At 35.2% G+C, this 12,052-nt stretch overlaps 1 protein-coding gene across 1 annotated transcript in view; it reads right to left on the bottom strand.

Moving 5' to 3' along the window:
• The window catches only part of THSD7A (thrombospondin type 1 domain containing 7A), a 461,297-nt gene that overhangs the window by 253,060 nt on the left and 196,185 nt on the right, over positions 1-12,052 (bottom strand). The gene's annotated exons all lie outside the window — the stretch shown is intronic.

Below are 12,052 nucleotides of genomic sequence, written 5' to 3'. Positions count from 1 at the left end.
GAAATGATATGAAATGCAAAATGTAGGCAAATTTCATTAATTTATTATAAATTCATAGTATTATTCTAGAGTACGGATGTTCATCTCTATTTCTATACTCATCTCCATCCTTAGCAGTCTATCATTATAATACTGAGTGCATGTGTGTGTAGATAGTCATTGGCATATATTTATTAGTAGATTTTTGAAAGCTTTGAGTTTTGTTGTTTTGTAAAACCACAGAGAAAAATAGTGTAATCTCAACTTTTGGTGGTCATGGTTGATTTTTCTTTCCCCAAAACCTGCTTTCTTTGTTCCAGCACACTATCCTATACATCAATGTTACAACATTACAAAATTTTCACAATACAATGGCTTCTTGTATTGGGCACAGAACAGCTATTTTGTTCACTTACAATTCAATTACTGTCCTGGTAAATATTACTCAGAGAAAGTTTCCATGATCACATCTTTTTAAAATCTCAAATATCAATGACCACGTGTTTGTACTGAATAGGAAAGAAAGCATCTCACAATGAAACTTTTTGGGGAAAAGCCAGATAATTAACCTACTGTAAAAAGATAAGAAAAGTAAAGACCATAGCAAGGTCAAAGTATGAGCAGAGACCTAAAATAATGCTCAATATATGAGCAACAATTTCAAGAAGCAAATAAGAAAACATACATGGAATTAGTAACACAATGTATAGCACTCTCTAAAAGGGTGAGAATATTCTTAAATTGATTGATTATACAAATGCTGCATTAATAATATATTACATTACACATCCTATGTGGGTTTTTTTTTTTCTTTTTAAAGTATTTCCTCCCATTTTAAACCCTCTTTATTCAAATCAGAGGGAAACACAGTACTACCCACACAAAGCTAGTAGAATTCCAGCAAATGAAAACAATGGGTGAGACCAAAATTGATGCCAAGGAGAGGCAAGGTCACTGCCCCAAACCGGGGCCAGGCTGCTCCAGGAAGTGCCAGCACTTACAGGAAACTTGCTCTTACATTGTCTCAAGCAAGAGAGCTATGCTGAATAGGAGATATTAATAAAGAGCTGACAAAAAAGGGAAGGAATTGGAATAGGCCTTATTTGAAGTTTATGTGGAGGGGATTAGGCAGTGATAATCTATGATCCGATTTAAGGTTAGTTCCCCAAACTGAAATCCCTTCCTTCCACTTAAACATCAAAGGCTTTCTTTTGTTCAGTTGTCCCAAGGTAGGATTCTCATTTAAAACAAAAATATTCCTGAAAGGTAATGGGGAGAGGTGTGGGAGAGGTGAAGCTATGGTAGGCCTGGTAAGAAAGTCACATCTTAGGATGTGAGATACCCTGGTGGCCACTTTATTATTTATGAATTTGCTGGAAGTTTATAAAAGACATTGACAATATTAGCCTTGGGTTTCCTGAAAGACTAAATCAGTTAGTGACTTGCAGAATGTAAAAACAGGAGTAAGAGATAACATAAATAATGCTTGTCAAGAAATATAAAATTGAACTAAAGAAACTAATTTTCAGAAGCTATTGGTTAATACAATATCGAGAATGCTAAATTTTCTAATTTTTGTAGAAAAATATGTTTATCTATTTAGTAACAATTGTTCAGTGTTACTAAGGCACAATAATATTGAAATATATTCTAAATAACGTCCTCAGAATGTAACTGATTCAAATCTATAGTCTCTTTATTGAATATGATCTCTCTTATGGGCATTCTTTTACAATTTTCTGTTATTTCCTTCTCTACCTGTAATTAGTTCCCATTTTTCCCATTGGTCTCAGATGGCAGCTGATTGATTATTCTCTAAACGCCTCAAGTTCTAAAATTGAAAGAGTCCCTTAAATTTCAATATTTAAAGAATTTATTGTGAGATGATTTTGTACAGGGTATTGTCTTACATAAATGGACTATAAAGATTAATATTATATATCTTATTCCATGAAGTAGCTTATGGTCTAGACTTTTACCTATTGCTATTCCAGAGAACATGCATAAATACATATAAATATAAGTAGATATGTTAGTATGCTTCCTTAAATATATCATAAATTATGAGCAAACTTTCAATATTTTTAAAAATACAATTTTTTATGAATTTTGGGACCTGATAAAAAATGAATGAGCTCATGAGTTTCATAAATACAATAGCCTAAAGTAGTTGTTATTTTGTTTTTGTTTTTTTTTAAGGACTGAAGTTAAGGAAAAGAGCAAAAAGAAATAGAAATGAACTTGAGTCATAATGTAGGTAAACACACCAGAATGAAGGCAAGCATAAACTCAAACATATACTTGAAGAAAAAAATGTCATTCTTGGTAAGGAATGCTCAATAGAGATATAAAAATAAATAGAGGGCAAACTTTTCCCTCTTTATAATTTTGGCCATAGAAGCTATCTTGGCTCCTAATGCTGGTTTAGTGAAGATTGTACAGACTTATTGGGATATCTTCTGATTGCCCAGCTGTCCTAGTTTTTGCATTGAATTTGTGAACACCTTTGGTAGGGTATAAAACTGCATGAAATACAAAGAAATGATTGCTAGAAACTTCTTATATTTGCTGAAAGGCAAAAATGTATATTTAAGAATCTCTTTGAAAGTCAAGCAAGATAAATGTAAATAAAACCACACTTAGGTACATAAAGTGAAACTGCTTAAACCAATGATAAATAGAAAGCCTCAAAAGTGTACTAGAGATAAGGAAAAAGAGTAGTAGCTATGTACTGCAGGGGAAGCATAGAGAGATTGAGAGGTGATGAGTTTTGTTTGTTTTTTGTTTATTTCATTATTGGAATAATAAAAAGTACTTTAAGAATGATTGTAGTGTCACAAATATGTGATTACACCGAATACCATTGATTTTACACTTTGGATGAATTTATGTTTTATTAATATGTTTCAATTAAAATTGATTTGTTTAAAAAAAAAAGCAGTCAGAAATAAAACAACACCTTGCTTACAGGGGAAAAAAAAGGCATGTACTTTCCTTTTACTTATCATAGGTAAGTGGATGTTTTGTTTCTATTCCTACCACTATGCTCTGTAATCCAAATGGGACATTGACTAGGAACATGAAAATGATAAGAAAATTGGAAAGTAACATTCCTGCTATAAATCAGCCTTAATATAAAGGGAAAACAAGGATAATCTAATCAGAGCCAAAGACACTGTCTCCTGGAAAACAGAAGTTAGCAAGATGACTATCTGGGTAAGCAGATTTAGCCCAGTGGTTAGGGTGTCCGTCTACCACATGGGAGGTCTGCGGTTCAAACCCCAGACCTCCAGGAATGGCGCCGCACACATGGAGAGTTGACATAACAAGATGATGCAACAAAAAGAAACACAGATTCCCAAGCCTCTGACAACAAGAGAAGCAGACAAAGAAGAACACGCAGCGAATAGACACAGAGAACAGACAACTGGGGGGGAAGGGGAGAGAAATAAAATAAATAAATATTTATTTAAAAAAAAAAGATGACTATTTGAAAAAACATATGTACTTCAAGTTTTGAAATATGTCCCTATCTATTGAGAATGAGATGACGCTTACTCCTAAATAAGCCTTTGTGGGAACCACCTTTTTTGTAGATATCAGGGCAGCACACAGGTCTCATATATACAACGTCTAGGTGAACCTGGGCAAGGCTTTTCTTTGCCCTCTGCTTTTGTTTTTTGTTTTTTGTTTTTGGAGGGGTGTAACCTGGGGAAGTCACTCAACTCTTCTGAGACTCAATATTTTGCCATCTATAATACAGGAATAACACCTGCTTTATTTTATACATAATTATTTTTTAAAAAATATTTCAGTGTAAAAGTTGTGTTTTTTATAATTATACAGTATCTGCTACCATGCTGGACACACTGTAACTGCTCAATAAATACTTGTTTATAGGTTACATGATTATAATACACATATAGCATTGTAATCAAATTCATGTAACTCTACTATTTAATATGAAAAAATATATACATATATATACATTACTATTAACACACCTCCCCGCAAATAGCTCACCTTTAGTTCTTAGCTGAAATAAAATGATGCCCTAGTGATTAGCAAAATGTTATTTCCTTATTTCTTTATCTTTACTTAACGTTTTAATAATTGTGGTTTTAATATTAGACTATTAATAGGATATGTATATATGTTATAAATCGATAAATATACATACATTAAGTGAGCTGAAAACACTGACACAAGTAAATGTGCAGATGACTGGCCCACAAGATATAAAGTCCACTCATTCTAACTTGGACCCCAAGGTCCTCTATAGGTCTCCTGGTGTCTCTGCCAGGTTAGTTTTTCTTCGCTTGGTAACATAATGCCCAGAAGTGGGAACAACCCACAGGCACAGTGAACCTGTACCCTTGAACACTTTGGTACTCTTGCTCTTGCTGTCCCTAATCCCTCCTCCCTCACCCCCTCTTCCCTTGCTTTTAACTACTAATCCTTAACTGTAGCATCACTTCCTCTACGAGGCTATTCCTGTGCTCCTCAAACTCAGAACTCATTACTTCAGTTGTTACTTGTCCTGCACTCTCTCTAAACGTGTAAGATGCATAGCTAACATTTTATTGCTTTTGTGAGCCATTCTTTAACAAACGGTAGGTTCTTGAGATTAGGGTCTCTGTATATTTTTTCTATATATTCCAGCACCCAGAATGACTTGATGTCTTGTATTTTGTTACGTGAATAAGTGAGTTAATTAACTAATTAATAAGTAAACAAACAATGACATAGAAGTAGTTCTCTGGCTCTGTTATATCAGTCAGCATCAACAGAAAATAGGTTGCAAACTCATATGGGCCAACTCAGAAGAGTTTCACAAAAGGATTTTAAACAAAAGCCGGCGCAGTTTAAAAGAATTCACCAAGGAATGGGGAAGCACCCCAGAGCTAGCAATGGCAGGAAAGTTACCACCCTGAGGTGATGAAGAGCTCAAAGGAAGAGTTTAACTAGAATCTGAGCTAGAACTAGAGTTTAGGAAAGGAGGGTGGCTGGGCAGGGACTCTGGCCTTTGTTAGAGGAACTTCTGCCATTGTCAACCCATGAACAGGCAGGGATAAATAGCCCAGCTTCTGTCTCTTCCTACCTTCTGAGATACTGCTGCTGCCCCACTGGGCAGAGCGTTAGGAAGCCCGCGTAATGCCATGCTCCAAGGTCAGCCTCCAGGAACACACAGCAGGATCAGGAAGGGCTGAGAGTGGATGTATAAGCGTGAACACAACATACTATCCAGCTAGCTCTACATTTGAGAGAAGTAAAGCTTTTCTCTTTAGCCAGCTCCCATCTACCAAAGAATGTGGGCATATTGACTTTCTTTAGCCAGGTGTGGCCAACAGGCAGCAGGCGCAAGCTCGGGAGAACTAATGAACATCTGGCAGGTAAACTGACACGCTGGGGGCTACAGGAATGTTTCTTAAAACGTAAAAGTCTGTGATTTATGCATGAGATGTAGTAATTTGATAAGTGGATTCTGAATAACTTAAAAGGAGTTAATGCTACTATAAATAGTGTGCAATTTCCTCTCCTCTTTTTGTATGGTTAGAATTAGATTTGCAATTTCTCTGACTCACAAAGGATGGGAATGGGGACCCAGGGCCCAGGCTCCCCGCAAGCTCTCAGCACACAGGAGCCTTCATGACATAGATATAAGTTAAAGGTGAGCAACCCTCCAGCCAGGAAAGGATGTACAAATGGTATGGTAAACCACAATCTCCTCAGAGAAGTAAAACTTCATTCCTGCGATAACATCTCCAGACCCCATATGTGCACATCATGCGACCCTTGCAGAAACTGTTCTCATACCCTATAGAATGTCTTTGTTCTAAAACCCCTTATATCACCCCTCATTTTCCTGTCTCTTTGTGGAACACTGTCTTCATTCTCCAGACCGCTGCCACCTGTTACAAAGTCCAAATAAAACTTATGTCTGACTAGGTGCCGGGTGCATTCTAAGGTCTCATGGTGGCCCCACCCCTTGCCATTCAGGAGCTGGGTTGGAGCAGCTCACAGGAAGCTTACAGCCTATCAGTTAAGGAAAAATAAGTTACTTTAAAGACTACGGAGAGCTTCCTTCCCTAGTCTATACGTACTGCAAATAAATTCACCCACTTATTCTCAGTCTGAATTGATTTGTGGAGAATGTTGAAAATTAATTCACTTTCTGCCAAAAAAGATCTACATAGCATTTTACATCCATAATTTTAGGTATGACTTTTATTCAGGGTTCATAAGAATCACTAATTCAGAAAGCTAATAGAGGTTTTTTAGCTCCCTCCTCCTTTCTCCCATCACTCCCCACTCTCCTTCCACACATTTGTTTAGTTAATGAGAAAAACTGAGTCCTAGAAAGTTTAAATGACTTGCTCATCATCAGGTGGCCATGAGTGAAGAGATTTCTCTATTCTTATTTAGTACTTTTTCTCCTAAATAACTATTACTTGAATTCCTCTCTTGATGATTCAGCCTATTTTTAGACGGTTTTAAAGCTGGTTGCTTTATATTCAAACTTTATATCATTATTTTAGAGAACAGTCCTAAAACAGAAGGCTGGGGTGGTTAACCAGTATTCTAAGGTAAAATAAAGCATTAGGCATAAAGACATTGACTTTGTTAGAAGAAACACAATTTCCTGCTAAACAGTTTTTATTTTGAAGATTAGAGGGTGTGTCAGCATAGTATGAGTTAGAAAAAAAGCAGAGCGCCACTTAAAGAGTTCATTGCTATCTGAGATGCTAAGGTTTCTTAAATTTCTTTAGACTGTTAAAAAGAGAAATGAAGCTGAGAAGAGAAATAAGATGAAAATATATTGGGAAATGGACTAGGCCCAGTGGTTAGGGCGTCCGTCTACCACATGGGAGGTCCGCGGTTCAAACCCCGGGTCTCCTTGACCCATGTGCAGCTGGCCCATACGCAGTGCTGATGCACGCAAGGAGTGCCCTGCCACGCAGGGGTGTCTCCCGCGTAGGGGAGCCCCATGCGCAAGGAGTGCGCCCCCTAAGGAGAGCCGCCCAGCGCGAAAGAAAGTGCAGCCTGCCCAGGAATGGCGCTGCCCACACTTCCCTTGCTGCTGAACCGAACCGACAACAGAAGTGGACAAAGAAACAAGACGCAGCAAACAGACACCAAGAACAGACAACGGGGGGGGGGGGGGGGATTAAATAAATAAATCAATCTTTAAAAAAAAAAGAAAATATATTAATGTATATTTGTTATTAGATATTGTTCATATTTTCCCAGTATTTTTTGACCCTTTTGTATATGTACCTGAAGTGTTTGTTTTATGTAGTTACCTGGAAACTGGATAGTTTTTGTTTTTGTTTTTGTTTTTTGGCCTGACCATCAGAAATCTGTTTTAACTCCTAATTCTGTGTTATTCCTTCAGGATTTATTGGGCTGAATTTCCCACACTTCTTGGCAAGTCTTCCATTGGATTTATAATTACAACTAATTACCTTTGTCAGCCAATAAGGCAGAAACAAGTCACATTCAAATGGAGATATTTTCAAAAATGGGCACTATTTCCCACTAGATGTTACTTCAGTTATTGATAGCAGATTTCATAGGTCTTCCTAAAACATGGTTTGCCTTTGATATGAGGGTTCAGGTCTCTGATGGATCATTCTACTTTAGAGCCTCCTTCATGCCTCAGGTCCTAATTTTCTCTTATCATTTAAATAAAGATCATGTGGTCAATTATTTTTCTTTTTCCATTTTTCTTTTTTCCATTGTAGATAAAAATATTTATATCTTGTATTGGTATTTCTGGTTGATTTCAAGGCAAGGGAGTATAGTAAATCACCATTATTCTCTCATGTTTAATTAGAAAACACATGCCTAGTTCTGGTAATACTACATGATATTCCATATATGGAAGCACCATCATTTGACCATCCATTTATTAATGGGATTTAGGTTGTTTTTCTACAACCAATCATACTGTAATGAGAGTTGTACATATATCTGCACACTTAAAGAGATATATTTTTAAAAGAAATTCCTAGAAATAGAATCACTGCCAAAGGGGATGTGAATGTTTAATATGGATACATATTGTTAAATGATTTTTCAAATAGATTATTCCAATTTTTCTTACCAAGAATGTATGAGAGTATCTCTTTACCCCTAGTTTCTTTAAAATTAAATACTTCTGTGCAGAAAAGAATAAAAATAACAGGCCTGAGAATCCTGAGCAAAGCCTATGTGCAGATTGGCTCTTGTTTAGTGTCTGTGAACTTGACTGGTAAACAGTTCCCTACATTGATATAAAATGTTCCGTAAATGATAGAATGGGTCAGTGTGCATAATCTGCTTGTACAAACAATGTAGTTTATGCTGAACATTAGCTTTACTTCTGGGAGTCTGGAATTTTCATAGGTGCTAGGTAGAGGGTGCCTATGTGACAAGACCCTAATAAAAACTTTGGACATTGAGTCTCTAATGATCTTCCCTGGTAGAAAACTCCTTGCACCTGTTGTCACAACCAGTTGCTGGAGGAACTAAGCAAATAAGCATGTTCTGTGCAACTCCAATGGGAGAGGATTCTTGGAAACTTGCACCTGGCTTCTTCCATACATCTCCCATGTACATGTTTTTTTATTTGTTTGTTACTGATTTTGTTTTATATTGTTTCATTATAATAAATCTTAGTCATAAGTGCAATTATATGCTGAGTCTTGTTAGTCCTTCTAGAGAATCACTGAACCTGATGTTGTTCTTCGTGATCCCCGATATGACTACCAAAATTTTATTGCATTTAGAGAGATAAAAATAGGATTTTAAAATATTATATTTAATAATTATGATTGAGGATTAGCATATATCCTTTGACCTAATCCTGTCCTTTGCCAATTTTTATGTTGGGTTTTGACCTTTTTCTTAATGATTTGTAGGAGCTCTTGGCATATTAAGAAAATTAGCTCTTTGCCAATTATATGTATTGCAAATATTTTCCTTAATTTGATACTTGGCTTTTAACTTTAATAATATATTTACCTCTTCAGGAGGATAATTTTCATTTATTAGAAAATGTAATCAAATATATCACATATTTTGCTTTATGATCTCTGCATTCTGTGATTTAGATTAAAGTGGTCGCCCTCATTCTAATTTTAAAAATTTGTTGTCTTTTCTTCTAGTAGTTTTAAAAATACATTTTTAAGTCTTAAATTAGTCTGGGCTTTGTTTTGGTGTAATGGATGACACAGGATACAGTTGTGATTTTTTTTGTTTCTTCTTCTTTAAACGGCATTCAAGTTGTTCCCAAATTCATTGAATAATCTCCTTTCTCCCAAATTGGAAATGCCCCTTCATCATAGAGAACATTTCAGGTGTGGGGGGATCTTTTTACTAGACTCTATTCTGTTTAATCTGGCTATTCATGCTCTAGCATCAAATTATAATTTTTATCATTACTATGGAATATAATTATTTAATTCTTTTGTCGTTTATAAAATATTTCCAAATGATTCTCGAGTTTTGCAGTATAAAGTCATATCATCTAGAAAACAATGTTAACTTTTCCACCCATTTGCCAATTTTCTTTCTCTTTTCTAACTACATTGACTAGTACTTACTCACCAATATTAGTGGTGGAGATAATATGCTGTCCTATCTTATTTTAGATTTTAAAGGTAATGCTTCCAATATTTCAAAACTGAGCATCATGCTGGCTTTCCATTTGATGTCTCTTTGTCTCCCCATAGCTAAATGTTGATCTATAGCCATTCTATCATAAGGACATTATTTCATCCTCTTCTAGCAGTATATATCAGCCCTGTACATTTTCAGTCTGTGGATTAAGGTCTTTCTTAATTTCTGTAAATTATTCATATATATTTATTTATATCTATATATGCATTTTTTTCTGTTCTATGTTTTCAGGTCCTTTCTTCAGAAATTTCAGTGATTTGCATAGTGATCTCTGTCCCTTATCCATCATATTTTTTTGAAATTACATTTTACTTGATTTTTTCAAACTGTTCTCTATATCACTGAATGTTCTTACCACAGAATATTTTTCTACTTTTCATTCCTAATGTGAATTTCATTTCTGTACTTGTTTTATAATTTGCCAAGCTCTGTCAGATTACCTTTAAGCTCATTCTATTCTTTTGGAGAAACTCCTGGAGAAATGTTGGCGCATACTTTCACAGCTGGACCAGGAATCTGGCCCCTGTGATAAGACTCTATTCCAGCCTGGTGGAACTTGCTGATTCACAGGGCACCCTTTTGTATCATGATGTGTGAGCGAAGTGATTTAGAATTCTCTTCCACTAATAAAATTACCAGTGTGGCTTTGACCATCAAAATTTTTAGTTCCTCACTCTATCAAACTGATAGTCTTCTGTTGGCAATAATGGCATATTATGTGTCCTTGTACAGTCCTTCCTACTGTGCCATTCTATTTTCAAACATAACTCAAGGATACTTTAGTAGCCTTTTACTAACACAGACCAAGCTATATTCAGAAGCTGTCATTGATCTGGAGCTTCAGTAATTTCTAGATAATCTTAGATATTTTTGAGTGTTTCAGAGACATGGAAAGACATAAAAAACACTTCTGTAAGTTTATTCCCTCAGTTAGGTTTAATTTCACCATGTTGGTCAAATCTTTTTTATCAGCTGTGGTTTGGGACTGTGACTGTGTTCTACAGTCAGAGGAGAATGGACTTTCCTTTGCACTTTTCATTCTTTACTGATTTCAGTCTGCTGGAAGGTTGAAAGCAGGGACGATCTATCATCTTTAGCTTTTCTCAGTAAATCTGCTGAGATTATTATTTTTATTTAGCTATGAACAACTTTCCCAGGATTCTTAGGTTTACTTAATTTCATTTAGTTATTGTAATAAGATTTTTAGTCTTGCTAAATGATTTTTCATCCTCTTACATGACAAAATTATTTCAGGATTTGAAAGAAAATGAAGCATTTTAAATTCAATCCTCAAGTTCTTGATCTCTGATCCTGTGTTTTTTGGTATAAGTAATTTACTCATAATTTTGTGTAACTCACATCATGGTGCAATGTTTGTACAAAATGTAGGTAAATATACTTGATTTTTGTCTCTTCTTCAAAGACTTTCTTAATCATACATGAAGACTTACATAGAAGGAGAATGGTAATAGCCAATTTAATTGTTTAACAAAAAGATTAAAACACATGCATGCACACACACACATACATTTAAGGAGAAGGAGGGCAGGAGGAAAAGCAGATGTAGCAAGGCCAAGCAAGGAGTTGCAGAGATGAGACCAGAATTCAGAAAGAGTAGATTATTACAGACTTGAAAAAAATATAAATGTATAACTACAAAGCAGGATGGGGAGAAGCAAATATCCTAACAAAAGTGACCAGGACCATGCCATGCTGAGAGAAAATTATTGCCTTAAACTGATGAATATTGGTCTTTTTTTTGCTTGGATATTTGCTTATTTATTTAAACTATATCTTGTTCCAAAGAAGCTTTAAATAACTTTAAAAATCCATAGATAATAAAATCACTAGACCAGAATGGGTGAAGAGAAAATAATAGAGGTAAGAGAAAAGATGAAGCCAATTAGTAAACAAAATGCTGCCACAAGGTTCTATTTAAGTTCCCAACAGCAAAGTAAACAGGAAATTGTGATGTAAGATTTCCAGGCACCAGAAGAAAAACAATCCAGCTGCTCTCCAGAAACTCATGAGTTGAGGCCTCAGTGAAATTAGTCTCATAGGTTTTTAGTCAAGATGATACCTTATAGGCTCTATGTTCATAGTAGATGACATTTTCAATGTTATTTTTGTAATAATTACAATATCAAAATTCAAAGTGATATTTCACTAATTTCTCTTAGTTCAGTCCAAATCATAACCATATAAATATTTCAGTTAAAGAGATTAAGCAAATGATCCAGATAAGCCACTCCCAAACAGCCTGGTTTATCAAAGAAAAACATTTACAATATCCAGAGGACATCAAATTCTTTGGCTAATCATCAATGACTATGATTTGCACAACAAATTGAACATATGTGAAGTCTTTCATATTTCATAATATAGCAATTTACCCAAGATAATTTTCTAA

The sequence above is a fragment of the Dasypus novemcinctus genome, chromosome 5 (genome assembly GCF_030445035.2).
Source record: "Dasypus novemcinctus isolate mDasNov1 chromosome 5, mDasNov1.1.hap2, whole genome shotgun sequence".
Classification (NCBI taxonomy): Eukaryota; Metazoa; Chordata; class Mammalia; order Cingulata; family Dasypodidae; genus Dasypus; species Dasypus novemcinctus.
Note: the sequence above shows the minus strand (reverse complement) of the source record. Positions and strands in the feature narration are given on the sequence as shown.